This window comes from Triticum aestivum, chromosome 5B, assembly GCF_018294505.1.
Source record: "Triticum aestivum cultivar Chinese Spring chromosome 5B, IWGSC CS RefSeq v2.1, whole genome shotgun sequence".
NCBI lineage: Eukaryota > Viridiplantae > Streptophyta > Magnoliopsida > Poales > Poaceae > Triticum > Triticum aestivum.
Genome location: NC_057807.1, coordinates 4,553,660 through 4,565,461, shown reverse-complemented (window position 1 = coordinate 4,565,461; position 11,802 = coordinate 4,553,660). Strand labels below are relative to the sequence as shown.

General features: G+C 44.7%; 1 long non-coding RNA gene across 1 annotated transcript; it reads right to left on the bottom strand.

Moving 5' to 3' along the window:
• Positions 1-5,089: 5,089 nt before the first annotated feature.
• Positions 5,090-8,466, bottom strand: LOC123110048 (uncharacterized). The gene is made up of 5 exons (XR_006453122.1): positions 7,645-8,466; positions 6,814-6,925; positions 6,512-6,650; positions 5,924-6,020; positions 5,090-5,337 (listed from the first exon to the last, which is right to left on the bottom strand). It is a non-coding gene; the product is annotated as an uncharacterized lncRNA (long non-coding RNA).
• Positions 8,467-11,802: the final 3,336 nt, after the last annotated feature.

Below are 11,802 nucleotides of genomic sequence, written 5' to 3'. Positions count from 1 at the left end.
CTTGTTTGTCTGTCCTGAAAGGTTACTGAGAGCAGGCCAATCATTGATGGTCACGAACAGCAACGCCTTTAGGTCAAATTCTTCCCCCATGTGCTCATCCCACGCACGTACACCTGTTCCATTCCACAGTTGTAAGAGTTCTTCAACTAATGGCCTTAGGTACACATCAATGTCGTTGCCGGGTTGCTTAGGGCCTTGGATGAGCACTAGCATCATAATGAACTTCCGCTTCATGCACAACCAAGGAGGAAGGTTATACAAACATAGAGTCACAGGCCACGTGCTATGGTTGCTGCTCTGCTCCCCAAAAGGATTAATGCCATCTATGCTTAGACCAAACCATACGTTCCTTGGGTCACCTACAAACTCCTCCTAGTACTTTCTCTCGATTTTTCTCCACTACGAACCGTCAGCGCGTGCTCTCAACTTTCCGTCTTTCTTACGGTCTTCTGCGTGCCACCGCATCGCCTTCGCATGCTCTTTGTTTTGGAACAAACGTTTCAACCGTGGTATTATAGGAGCATACCACATCCCCTTGGCAGGAATCTTCTTCCTGGGGCGCTCACCCTCGACATCACCAGGGTCATCGCGACTGATCTTATAACGCAATGCACCGCATACCGGGCAAGCATTCAAATCCTCGTACTCACCGCGGTAGAGGATGCAGTCATTAGGGCATGCATGTATCTTTTGCACCTCTAACCCTAGAGGGCAGACAGCCTTCTTTGCTTCATATGTACTCTTGGGCAATTCGTTGTCCTTTGGAAGCATATTCTTTATCATTACCAGCAACTTTCCAAATCCCTTGTCAGATACACCATTCTCTGCCTTCCATTGCAGCAATTCAAGTGTGGTGCCCAACTTTTTTTTGTCATCTTCGCAATTCGGGCACAACAATTTCTTGTGATCCTCTAACATGCGCTGCAACTTCGTCCTCTCCAGATCACTTGCGCAGTTTCTCTTTGCATCGGCAATGGCCCGACCTAGATCATCAGCGGGCTCATCTGATGCCTCTTCTTCAGCTTCTTTCTGCATTGCCGGCTCAGCTTCTTCCCCCATTGTTGTATCATCGTATTCAGGGAACCCATGGCCAGGATAGCCGTCGTCGTCCTCTTCTTCTTCATTGTCTTCCATCATAACCCCTATTTCTCCGTGCTTGGTCCAAACATTATAGTGGGGCATGATACCGGACTCAAATAGGTGGACGTGAATGGTTCTTGACGTAGAGTAACTGTGACCATTCTTATAGCCAGCACATGGACAAGGCATAAAACCATCCGCCCGCTGTTTGCCTCAGCGGAAAGCAGAAAAGTATGCACGCCATTAATGAACTCGGGAGAGCATCTGTCATCATACATCCATTGTCGGCTCATCTTCATTACACAACACCGAATAGACCAAATTAATACAAGTTCATACATAAAGTTCATATACAACACTTAATTAAATGCAACATACAAATAACTCTCTAGCTAAAGAATTTAAATGCAACAACAAATGCGATGAAGATCGCAATTAAGGTAACAATTGATCCAACAGCATAATGATACCAAGCCACACTATCAATGGCATATTTTCTAATCTTTCTAATCTTCAACCTCATTTTCTCCATCTTGATCTTGTGATCATCGACGACATCGGCAACATGCAAATCCAATTCCATCTTCTCCCCCTCAATTCTTTTCAATTTTTCTTTCAGATACTCATTTTCTCTTTCAACTAAATTTAACCTCTCGACAATAGGGTCAGTTGGAATTTTCAGTTCACATACCTCCTAGATAAAAATATCTATGTCAACTTGATGGGCATAATTTGTCATAAACACGAAATGCAACAACTAGTTTTAAAAGAGACTATACCACATCCGAATCATAACAAGGACGAGGGCCGACGGGGACGGATATCAAAACCATGGCACTATGTATAACAAACAACGTACGGGTAAGATAATTATACGAGTAACTATATATCCAAATCACATAAACATCAATTTGGTAATGTAAAACATTCATGAACAAGAGCCTCACCAGAAGGTGGTGCCGGCGACGGGACGGTGCGGGCGATCGACGGTGGTTACGACGGAGATTTAGAAGGCACTAAGTAAACCACACCTACATATGCAAACTAAGTGTTATTTTTGTGCTCAAATTGCATATAAATCACATACTAGCAAATATAATTATTCCTCCCAAATTAATCACTATACAAAGCATTGCAAGAGCTAATCTAGCAATGAGAGTTGAAATGACAAAGTTGCTAACCTTTGTGATCATTTGAATGGATGGGGGCCTTCAAATCTTGACAAATTTTGGGCAAAATTTGTGAGGAGCTCGAGGAGAGAGGGGGAAGAACAGAGGAAGTGAGGGGAAAGGGGAAGAACAGAGTGGCTCGGGGGGACAAAGGGTTTATGTACGTCGACCTTTAGTACCGGTTCGTGCCACAAACCGGTACTAAAGGTGCTGGACGGGCCCCAGACTGACAACACCCTGCCACCACCCTCTTCAGTACCAGTTTGTGGCACGAACCGGTACTATAGGTTCGCCACAAACCGGTACTAATGAGAACGGCCGGCTAGCCGCTGGAACCGGCACTAATGGACACATTAGTGCCGGCTCAAAACCCAACCGGCACTAATGTGTCTCATATTAGGTCCTTTTTCTACTAGTGTGCCTCTATGTTCACAGGTTTAAAACCCTGTGGAAATTCGTGGTCCAGTACCTCTTCGATGAAGCACAGGGGGTGAGCAGCCCCTCTGTGTCTGGACGTGCCGTGGCATGCCATCGGCTATTGTTGTGTCCGGTGTTGATTCCGAACTGGTATCCGATCAGTGTGATCGTTTCGGTGACCATAGTCCTGCGCCGGGGTGTGTCCTTTAGATCCATAGATGGACCTAGTCGCGCCGACTTTCTTATCCAAGAGCTCGCGTAAATCGTGTGCAGCGTCGGTAGCTGCTCTGTTGCAGTTATGAAGTGGTTTGTCCGGCCTCCTAGTCGTGTTGTCCTTTGGTGGAACGGCCTCGTCATCGAATTCTGGTAGCAGCTTGATTTTTGGGTAGCTCTTTGTATGGCGATCGTTGCCGTACTTTTCTTCAGTGTCTAGCACTTTATTCCATCTGCGATTGAACATTTCCTGTGCGGCCTTTAGCCGTTGCTTCTGCTTCTTTAGACTTCTCGCAGTGGCCATAAGCCTTCTATGGAGGTTATCTCGTTCCAAGCGTGTTTCCGGGATGACGAATGCATCGTCATCTGGACTGTGTTCTTGTCCTGGGGCGGTTTGATTAATTCGTCCCTCGGGATCATTGTGATCGGGCGTCTGCTCCGAGCTGTGTTCGGCGTGACCTGGCTCATCCTGCTCCATTGCTGGGTCCATATGGTCGTTGTTGCCTTCGGAGTTGACTCGCGTGTCGATCTTTCTAGCGCCCTTGTCGCTATCTTTACTGTTGCTGGACTTGGAGCGGCGTCTGCGCCGTCATTTTGGCTTTTGCCCAGGGGTTTTATCGTCCGGATTGTCGCCGTCATCCTGCTTGGGCATATCCACCATGTATATATCGTATGACGAGGTGGTAGTCCAGCGCCCGAGTGATTCTGAATCTTCTCCCGCATCGTCGTCCATACCGTCGATGTCTTCAGAGTCGAAGTCAAGCACGTCTGATACATCATCGATAGTGGCAATGAAGTGGGTGGTGGGTGGGCAACGAATTCCTTCGTCGCCTGCTTCCCACTCGAGCCGGACATAGTTCGGCCAAGAGTCTCCTGACAAAGAGAGAGATTTTAACGAGTTCAGCACGTCGCCAAAGGGCGAGTGCTGGAAGATATACGGAGCGGTGAACTCCATTACGGGAGCCCATCTAGGTTCGGCGGGCTTAGAAGCGCGCGGACTGGAACCTACTGCCGGATACGAGTCCGGGGGTCCGGTGTCACAGGCTTCTTTAGGGGTGAGGCATGTGTTCGGCTCTAACGCCAATGAGTGGGTGGCCTGCGGGACGGGGTCCATCCACCCATCCTTGGGCAACGTAATCTGCTCCAGATTTAGGTCCGGGGCTACTGCGGGGGTCATATCCCGAGCATTGTCTGACAACAGGTCTAAGCCGTGCTCATCGTGACTGTCCGGCATTCCTGGCACAAGCCCGAATCCGTTGAAGATCAAGTCTCCGCGGATATCTGTCGTGTAGTTCAGGTTTCCGAACCTGGCCAAGTGGCCAGGGGCGTAGCTGCCGATCTGCTCCAGTTGGCCAAGCGAATTGGCCCGCAGCGCGAAGCCACCGAACACGAAGATCTGTCCGGGGAGAAAAGTCTCACCCTGGACCGTGTTGCTGATGATTGAAGGAGCCATGAAGCCTTGCAGCAACGACATAGAGGAACTCTCAATGAAAGCACCAATGTCGGTGTCAAAACCGGCGGATTTTGGGTAGGGGGTCTCGATCTGTGCGTCTTAGGCTAATGGTAACAGGAGGCGAGGGACACAATATTTACCCAGGTTCGGGCCCTCTCGATGGAGGTAAAACCCTACTTCCTTCTTGATTGATATTGATGATATGAGTACACTACAAGAAATATGCTATCTTGTGACCTCCACTATTGGTCACTGAAAGGTCATAGTTTTTCATTTGCGACCTTTTTGTGACCAAAAACAGAAGGTCAAAAGCTGAGGGGTGTTAACTGACTATAGCGACCTTCTGTGTGATATGTAAAAGGTCGTTGGTTCTTTGACCAAATTTTTGGTCACTAGCAACCTCCCCAGGCCACGTAGGCATCCAGCGTGGCAAGCTGATATGGCACAAGATTCAGCCCGGTCCAATTGAGTGTTTTACATGGGCCTAGCCCATTAATTCAGCCTTTTATATATGTTTTTCCTGTCAATTTACGCTAGCTACATGGGCCAAGCCCAGCAAATCGGGCTTTTTAGTTTCTAAGATAGAACTTTACGGTCCATTTCTTTTTGGGCCTCGGCCTTTTAAAAGTTGACTTCTTTTTTGGGCCTTTTTGCATGCTATTCACGTTTTGGGCCTTGGCCTCTACCAATAAGTAAGTCCAACTCATCAACTTTTATTTCTCACATTTTCACAGTACAAAGAAACAGAACTATTTCATGACAAATATTTCAAATGAAACAAAACTATATACTTGAAATGACCAGACCAGTACAACCAGACCAGTACAAAATACAACCAGACCAATAAGTGTAGCCTATTACAATCTTTACATACTGTTCATACAACCAGACCAGTACAAAATACAATGAAACTAGCTATGAAGTACAACCAGAACACAAGGCATATTGATAGATAACCACCACGCTTCATCGTCTTCCTCTTCCAAATTCCAAGAAACAAATCACCTAGCATTAGAAGGATCACGCATCAGAAGCATATAAAATATAATGTTCACTCAGTAGAAACAAGGTGACAAACTAATGTTCCAGGGAGGTAGTTTTATATAATAAAAGCAAACTAGGCACCTGCATAATCACATGGCGGTAGTTTGAGATAATAAAAACTAATGTTCCACGCATAGTCTTAGCGCTCCAACAAAGAATCAACTAAAATTACTTTCAAGAAAATAGGTTGTACATCGATCAGGTTGTAAAGGACAAAAAATGGATACATGCAAGCAGGTTTTTAATCGACAAAAAATATAGAACAGTCTACATCTACAAGTAGATACAAGCTGGATTTGATCAAGACTTATAGACGGGTAAAAAAGTTGCATGTTTCAGAGCCAGGACAACAATCCAATCTTTATTAGGAAAGAAAACATGTCTGTTAGCAGCAGGCTCTCTTCGATTGTTCAACTCAATTGGGTGGTTTTGATCAAATATTATCGATGCAACACTTGGCATCACTAAACTACAAGTCCAAAGCATCATAAGCACTAGACATAAATCACCATGGCTGGAGCAGAAAAAGAGAGGAGCGGTTGCTTACCAGCTATGCTATGCTGGAGTAGAAAAAGAGTTACTAGAGTGGGAGGCCTGCGAGTGGAAGAAGAATCATCGCATGGTGGCGTGTCTCTGTCTTGCAGCTACGCGTGTTAGAAAGTGCACCCATCAGGAACCAAGCATATACATGACATGCCGAAAGAATAAATACCATGGCAGCAATGAAATTAAACACCAACTGCCAACAGTACTACTGCTGTCAGACTTGTTTGGATCATCACAAACCAACTAGTATAGCAGTTGGCACACGAAAGTAGCAGCAGTACATGCACCTTCCAGGTTCACATTGCACTTTCTTTTCAGGTTTGCAACAAAAGGAAGAAAGAAAGAAACAACATTCTCAGACGCACTAAGACACGAACTTGACAGCATAATATTCCCTTACACTTCTCAAACATAACCACTACCTGGAGCATCAATAAACACAAGCTAGCCTTTGAGAATATCAACATTTGCAGCAACAACTGAAATGCTAGCCCTTTCACAATGCCACAGAACCTCACCATTTACAATCACTAACAAGCTAGTGGCAAATAATTAGAGGGTCATGCAGTAGAAATGTACAGTGAGTTACCTGAGCAGAGAGCCGATGGCAGCGGCCAAGCGTGAACGAAGCGGGAAGTGATGTCTTCGCGCGGTGGCTCAACCAACTCATAGACCTTGCAACCCACGACCTTGCGGGCACACACGTCGACGCTGATCCGGTGCTCATCCTGGAAGAAGCAGACCCTGTTAGGTTGGTGAGATGGATGAGCTGTTGGCAGCTCATACATGACGATGACAAGAACCTACTGACTACGAAGGCAAGAAGGTCAGAGAAGGAGCCCAGCAGAGCAACAATCGAATGAAGCAGGACATCTGGTAGGTCTGCCCAACCTTGATGTCCAGACATGGCGAGGACGCAACACACAACAGCCCTTTCTTGCGTTCTGCGGGTTGCAGCTTCCCTTGAGGAGTGAATATATATGGTATATCTTCCCTCATGAACCTACAGAGACAGCAGCAGAAGACATGAACAAATAACTCTGAGCAAAATGTGATGACACAAGAATCATGACAGTGCTGAAAAGATCAATACTTCTACATAGAACATAAAATCAATGAAATTGTCACGAAGTATCATCTTAAAACAACTAAAACTAATATTAAAAAAATTAAGAGTGCTCAATCATGCGTACAACACTTTTAACAGTGCTCAATCACGCATTAGTTGTACAAATTAAGAGTGCTCAACCACGCATTCAGTGCAAATGTCAATGATATCTGTACAACACGCATTAAACAGAGCAGCAAAAAACAAAGCCCGGTCTTATTTCACCATCACAGAATTTTCAGTAGAGCCAGCGGCTGCTTCCAGCCATGCTTTTCACCGGTGTCCAAATCAACCGAGGTTTAGACTAATCGCCAGGCGATAATGGCACTACGTACGGCTGTACTGTCAGCAACAGTATACCAAAACAGAGGAGAAGACGCATTGACCAGACTACTTGTACTGTCAGTTGGTAATTAACTAACCAAACCATGCTACCTGCTGCCCATAGCAGCCCCATCTAGCCATCGTGATCAATCTGTTGGTAGTGGGCTAGCTCTCTCACGCCAAGCAGCATGCATCAACGATTTAATGGGCACATCGGCCCAGCAAAATCAAACAAGACCAATCAGCGGTACAGGATCGGGAGGGGGAGGGAGGCAGGGCCGGCAGCGCACCTATGAGGTCTTGACGAAGAACTGCATCTTCCTGCTGCTCGTGCGTGCGGGAGGGAGTCAAGATGGTCGCGTGACAACGACGGAGCAGGAGCGGAAGCACGAAAACGACGGGTGGGTGCCTGCGGCTCGGATCCGAAGCCAGACCTCCATCGAGGTTGCGGCTCACCAGGGTGACGACGTCGGCAAGGCCGCCGGGTTGTGGGTCGGAGCGAAGGACCTCAGGCGTCCATGGCGGCCTCCTTGCATAGAGAAGTACAAAGGGGATTGAGACTTGAGAGAAAAAAAGGGAGACACAAACAGAGGGAGGAAGAAGAGCGGGGGAACACGTCGACCTGCGGGACTTCGGTCGGCGGCGGAGCTGCTCCGGCGAGGCGCGAGGCCGAGGCAGCGGAGACCGAGGCTGGATCGCGTTGGATCTCCCTCCCTCGGGTTCTTCTCTCCCTTCTGGTGAGGGAAGGGGAGGGGCGAGAGGAGGAGGGCGTGGGGGAGGCCATGGACGGTAGCAAGCTCCGCATCGAGGGGACGGGGGAGTTCTGCATCAAGGTGGAGAGGGGAGATGTGGTGGAGGTGGGTGGCGGCGAGGGATCTGGATCGGGGAGGGCGACAGGAGGGGCTGCTACCAGCCTGGGCAGCGGGAGGGGCTGCTGCTGCCTGCCCCCGAGCCGCGGTGGGGAGGGCGGCTGCTGCGCCCTCGGGATCTCGCCGGACGTTGGTGTGCTGGTCACGGGGATCGGGGGCTGGAGGTGGCGGCGGCAAGGGAGGAAGCTAGGGTTCGCGCAAGAGAGAGGGGAGAGGGATGGGGTTTGCGCAGGAGAGAGGGGTGGGGTTCGCGGGGGTGGGATGGATGGACGGAAGGATGGACAGATGGATGGATGTATGGATGGACGGATGTTCGCCATGTCAGCGATCCATGCCACAACTGACTCCACCAATCAGGATTAAGCCTACGTAATTTGGTTTTTTTCTTTTGTTTCTCTTATATTTTTTACCCTCTTATTTCGAGTAACATTCAACATATTACCTTCTTATAGTTTGTTAAAATTAACCAATAATGTGCACATGTGTGTATCTTGGGATGACAAACAATGTTGATTTGGAGGTTTTCTTCTTCATTGCGCAAAAAAAATCATTTCCATTTTTTGAGTGCCCAAAATGAGTTTTTCTGTGAAGGACCTACCAAATAATTGTTGCAAAATTAGACCAAATCATTTTTCTAAAATACTAGGCCATATTTAAAGCACAGTTGACCAAATGGTTGGATGTCAAAAGTTTTGATCCACCTCTGGTGAAAAAGACAAATTTCCGCTGATTCAGCTGGAAGCAGGTCAAATTTGAACTGTAGCTACCTCGTAGTTTGCTCTTTATTTTTTCCAAAAATCATTTCTAAGTAGATAAGTATCTATTTAATCAGAGAAACACCAAAAAAATTCCAAGATTCAACCACCAGCTAGGAACGGTGATTCCCGCCGTTTTGACCGCATTTTGTAACGGGCATAAAAAATTCAAAAAAAAATCAAAAATTTGAAAAACCTTCGCATTGTGTCATTATATGTGATCAAATTTCCAGGAAAAATAATAAACTTGTAATACAGTAATTATTTTAAAAAAGTGTTCTCAGAAATGAGCTATCATGCGTGAAGATTCATGGCTTTCAAGCCAAATGATCAATCTTATAGCCACATTCATGGCATAGTTTGTTCAAATGATCTCATATTGTGCACAAGGGTGCATCTTGGAATTCCAAACAATGTTGCCTAAGGAAGTTTTCATTTTCTTTGCACGAAAAATTCATTTACCATTTTCCGACTGCTCGAAATGAGGTTTTTTTGTGAAGGAACTACCAAATAATTGTTGCAAAAATGGAACAAATCAATTTTAGAAAATACTAGGCCATGTTTAATGCACAATTGACCAAATGGTTGGGTGTAAAAAGTTTTGATTCACCTCTGGTGAAAAAGACAAATTGCCGCCGATTCAGCTAGAAACGGGTCAAATTTGAACTGCAGCTGCCTCATAGTTTGCTATTTATTTTTTCCAAAAATCATTTATAGGTACATAAGTATCTATTTTATCATAGAAACACCAATTTTTTTCCAAGATTCAACAACTAGCTAGGAACGGTCAAGCCCGCCATTTTGATCGCATTTTGGAACGGGCATAAAAAATTCAAAAAAAATCAAAAAATTGGAAAAACTTCGCATTGTGTCATTATATGTGACCAAGTTTCCAGGAAAAATAATAAAATTGTAATACGGAAATTATTTTTAAAAAGTGTTCTCAGAAATGAGCTATCAAGTGTGAAGATTCATGGCTTTCAAGCCAAATGATCAATCTTATGGTCACATTCATGGCATAGTTTGTTCAAATGATCTCATATTGCGCACAAGGGTGCATATTGGAATGAAAAACAATATTTCCTAAGGAAGTTTTCATTTTCTTTGGACGAAAAAACCATTTTCCATTTTTTGAGTGCCCAAAAGGAGGGTTTTTTGTGAAGGACCTACCATATATTTGTTGCAAAATTGGACCAAATCATTTTTCTAAAATACTATGCCATATATGATGCACAATTGACAAAATGGTTGGGTGAAAAAAGTTTTGATCTACCTCTGGTGAAAAAGACAAATTGTCGTCGATTTAGTTGGAAACGGGTCAAATTTGAACTGTAGCTGCCTCATAGTTTGCTCTTTATTTTTTCCAAAAATCATTTCTAGATACATAAGTATCTATTTAATCATAGAAACACCAAAAAAATTCCAAGATTCAACCACTAGCTAGGAACGGTCAAGCCCGCCGTTTTGACCGCATTTTGAAACGGGCATAAAAAATTCAAAAAAATCAAAAAAAATCGAAAACCTTCGCATTGTGTCATTATATGTGACCAAGTTTCCAGGAAAAATAATAAACTTGTAATACGGTAATTATTTTAAAAAAGTGTTCTCAAAAATGAGCTATCATGCGTGAAGATTCATGGCTTTCAAGCCAAATGATCAATCTTATGGCCACATTCATGGCATAGTTTGTTCAAATGATCTCATATTGTGCATGAGGGTGCATCTTGGAATTCCAAACAATGTTGCCTAAGGAAGTTTTCATTTTCTTTGCACGGAAAATTCATTTTTCATTTTCCGAGTGCCCAAAAGGAGGTTTTTTTATGAAGGAACTACCAAATGATTGTTGCAAAATTGGACCTAATCAATTTTATAAATACTAGGCCATATATAATGCACAATTGACAAAATGGTTGGGTGTCAGAAGTTTTGATCCACCTCTGGTGAAAAAGACAAATTCCCGCTGATTCAGTTGGAAGCGGGTCAAATTTGAACTGCAGGTGCCTCATAGTTTGCTATTTATTTTTTCCAAAAATTATTTCTAGGTAAATAAGTATCTATTTAATCAGAAATACATGGTTTGATGGCGAGACATCGAGGTTTGGAGGTGGCTAAGGGCCCCAACTCTAGAGCGCATAAGCTCGCATGCCCACCGCGTGGTCACCGCGTGACTGTGGTGTTGCCATGCGTTCTGGGAGGCCTAGGCATGTCTAGTGGATTGTTCACTCCCCAGGTAGATGCTAGGAAGAAAATTATAACATAAGATTCTCACGAGGAGACCGATCGATGCTCAAACATGAATAAGCAGCCAAGTGTTTGATTTGCGGTACGGAAAATGCACATGGCTAATGGGCATGAGTTTTGGCTGAGGATGATCAGTTACTAAGAAGACCGTCTTCACAAATTTTTAGGGAAATCAAGAATATATAAATAACACTTCCTTCACAAAGTGCTGCTCTGAACATAATAGGAAAATGAATATTGTTGAGTTATTTTTGAACTAGGCAAGGAAGGTTTTTGACATATTTGATGAAGATATGATCCAAACAATTTATGAGATTTTTTTGGGAATTTTTGGAATGACAGAAATATAGGTTGCTTCACAACCTAGGGCAAAAACTGCCACATGGACATGACACATAGGCAAAACTGATGAGGTGGCGCCTAGTCATAGCAATAAGTACTAATGCATCCACGTTCACAACCTCATGACCATTTTTATTGGTCGTAATCAGGTAGAAATAAGGTCATGGACCACTGTTGTCTGCTTTTATGACCATTTGGTCTAAGGCAATTCAGGGTTTGAGCCCTTCTAAGCGAAATGGCC